The 3501-nt window shown below is 48.8% G+C and overlaps 1 pseudogene; it reads right to left on the bottom strand.

The window, feature by feature from the left end:
- Nucleotides 1-203: 203 nt before the first annotated feature.
- On the bottom strand, nucleotides 204-1610 carry LOC144312329 (free fatty acid receptor 2-like; annotated as a pseudogene).
- Nucleotides 1611-3501: the final 1891 nt, after the last annotated feature.

A 3501-nucleotide genomic window follows, 5' to 3' on the forward strand; every position in this document is an offset into this window, starting at 1 on the left:
CTATGCTGGATGTTCAGATCTAATTTGTGGATCCCCCCTTGCAACTCCTTGCCTCTGAATCAAGGCCAAGGATAGAGCAAACAGCTCTGCAGGGGTTGAAGGAATGCTATCATCTTATGAATACTGAATGGAGAAAGAATTTCAAGGATCAGAGGGCTGTGGCTTACCACAAATAAGGAAATTTCATAACCCCCAGGAAACAAAACAAAAACATCCAGTAGATGAGTTGGATTTTTTTTTAAAGATTTTATTTATTCATGAGAGAGAGAGAGAGAGAGAAAGTGAGCACATAAGTGGAGGGAGGGGCAGAGGGAGAAGCGGACTCCCTGCTGAGTAGAGTGAGTCTGGATGGGGGTCTCAATCCCAGCACCCCACGATCATGACCTGAGCCAAAGGCTCAGACTTAACAGAGTGATCCAGGCACCCCTGGATGAGTTGGATTTGAGATATCCACTGCTCTCCTTTGCCTCAAAGGCTAGGCACAGGAGAAGTTGCCCCAGTTCTGTTTCATGATTTCCCCTTTTTGAGCCCTCCTCCCCCAAAATGTAACACCAAATCGGCAAATTTAGTCTCCTGTGAAGGTGACATCAGCCAACACCTAAGCTCACATCTTCTCTCTCTGTAGCCGGCTCTCCAGCTCTTCTCTTGCAGAACCCTGCCAGTGAGGCACCCCAGCTCTGCAGACTCTGCAGCCTTTTGTCAAAGGCTTTGCGCACAGCTGAGGAGAAGAAATAGAAAATCAAGGGGTTGATGCAAGCGCTGAGAGCACTGAGCAACACCGCACACACTTGCCAGGATTCACTATCTTTCTTCAAGAACCTCAACACAAGAAACACATTGTAGGGCCCAAAGCAGACCAGGAAATTGAAGAGTCACAGTGGCCAGCTTCATAGCTCTCCAGTGCTTCCTCATTCCCACTTGGGGCCTGGAGAGCATGATATGCACAAAGCGCCAGTAGCAGAAGATGGTGACCACCATGGGGATGAGGAAGGGGACAAGACACAGCTCTAGCTGCACAGGGAGCAACACGGCCAGCTGCTCTGTGGTGAAGTTCTCATAGCAGACAGGGAGGCCTTCGGCAATGGTAAGTAGTGGACGATGGTCACAATGCTGCAATTTCCAAACGACAAGAGGCAGAAGAACAGAGAGGCAGTGACTCCATACACAGGCTTGCGGGACAGCTTGTACTGCACGGGGACAGCCACACTGCCGTAGCGCTCGATGCTGATGCCCGCCAGGAGCCACGTGCTGCAGTAGATGCTACTGTAGAAGCCATAAGCAGTGAAGGCACAGAGGACATCCGCCAAGGGCCAGTGGAAGCCATATGCAGTGTCAATCTTGAAGGGCAGCAGCAGCAGGAGGAGGAGGAGGTCCACCAGCTTCGGGCTGAGCAGCAGGATGTGGACAGGTGCAGGGTGGGGCTGGCAGACCCGTCCCATGAAGGCCCGCAGGGCCAGGAGGTTGGCAGGGAGACCAATGAGGAACTATATTATGTAGACAGAATAACTCGGCTATTGGGATTTTTGGTCATCCTTCCTGAAGAGACCAAAGATGAAGTCAGAATCCTCTCTGACCATGGGTTTGCCAGCCCCAAACCAAAGTGAATCCATTCTCGGCTTCATTGCATCACCCCTTCCTGCCTTTCTGAGTGGTTATGGCTAACCCCTCGAACTGAGTACCCTTCTGCTTCCTGTGTGTCATCGAGAAAGAAGACCTCCTTGCTTCCCAACCAAATTATTCTGAAAAGAAGGAAGGAAGAAAAGGAAGGAGGGAAGGAAGGAAGGAGGAGGGAAAGGTCTCCTAAGCATTTTGATATCTTGGAAGCCCCCACAGGAGAAGTTCTGAGGTCTCCCAAGGCCCCACTTTGTGAGGGCAATGACATCCTCTAGCTTGCTCACCCCTGTGTCCCTAGGACCTAGAACTGTGCCTGATGCATAGTAGGTGCTCAGCACTAACTGTTGTTAAATGAATGACTATATGAACGGAGGGAAGGAAACAGCTGCTTCATCACCAAGAGGGACTAAGCCTGAGACTGTGTCTGAGTTTCTCCAAATTTTACTCAGCCTGCTTGTGGCTCCCTACTTCCTCCCTCCTGCTCACCCTCCCTCCTGCTCACCATCCCTCCCACCCTCCCTTTTTCCCTCCCTCCCACTCATCCTCCCTCCCACTCATCCTCCCTTCCTCCCTCTCTAAATTTTGGGGGAGTAGTAAAGGAAGGAGCCTGAGCTGAGCCAGGTCACCAGGGCCCCAGCCCTGGCCATGCCTCAGCTCAGTCGTGTGACTCTGGGAAGATCATGTAGGTCCTCCCAGCAGCAGCTTGTTTCCCTCCATACCACAGATAACCACGATTTCTCCCAAAGTACCACAGTTCCCAGTCTGCTGACCACTAATTCACCCTTTCTCATCGCCTGAAGTAAGCGCATAAATGTGAAATTCATATTGATCAAGAGTAACTTTTATTTTTATTTTTTTAATCTGTCTTATTTAATTTTTTTATTTTTTTATAATAAATTTATTTTTTATTGGTGTTCAATTTACCAACATACAGAATAACACCCAGTGCTCATCCCGTCAAGTGCCCCCCTCAGTGCCCATTCCTGTTATTTACCTTTGAAAGGTAGACATTTAAAATAAAACTTGGGGCGGGAAGATAAATAAATAAATAAATAAATAAATAAATAAATAAATAAATAAAATAAAATAAAATAAAACTTGAGTCCTCAACCTGTTACTGCTAATGTATTACTGGTAGGCCATCTGTAAATCTCATTCGCAGATTGGGGAATCTCAGGTAGAGGGCCAGGTGAACAGGGAGATTGCCATCTAGTTGGGACTGAGCGCACCATTCGTGTTTCCTGCCCCTCTCACCTGCACCGGGCCCCCCCCGGCACAGGCTTCCCACTGACTCGTGCCGGCCCCTTTCCCATCTCCGTGACCTCTTGCCTCAACTCTTTGGAGAGTAAACTCCATACTCCGCTCCATAAACCTCATAAGTTTATCTATACTCCCTCCCTCCTCTCATCCCCTCTCTAGACTTGTGATCCCAATGGCCTCTTCCCTGAGCACAGCAAAGTTGGGTGTCTTGCCTTTTCCTGGAGACAGTTGGATGGCTTTTCCAATTCGTCCGGTCTCAGGTGCAAGGGGAACCTTGTCTAACTGGACCACCTTATTCTCTTCCACAAACACGAAGCTTTTATGCCTGGAAGAGTCATCTGGTCAGAGAGAGGAAGGTCAGTAGTTGAGCTTTTCCCAAGGCAGCTTGACCCTCTGGCTCCTCCACCAAATTCTGCTCCCACCAAACTATTTCTTATTTCCCCCAGAATCCAGATCACAACTGCTCTTTTGGGCTCCCTCCTTCTGCATTTCAAATAATCCATTCTGTTTTCTTTTCTATGGGCAATGATTCCAAACAAGTCTGCACACGCATCCAGTTCCTTCTCCCTCTGCTCTTTCTGCACTTGTTCCTTCCCCATCTTTTCTCTTCAGGCTCCTGACCTAATC

This window comes from Canis aureus, chromosome 1 (assembly GCF_053574225.1).
Source record: "Canis aureus isolate CA01 chromosome 1, VMU_Caureus_v.1.0, whole genome shotgun sequence".
NCBI lineage: Eukaryota > Metazoa > Chordata > Mammalia > Carnivora > Canidae > Canis > Canis aureus.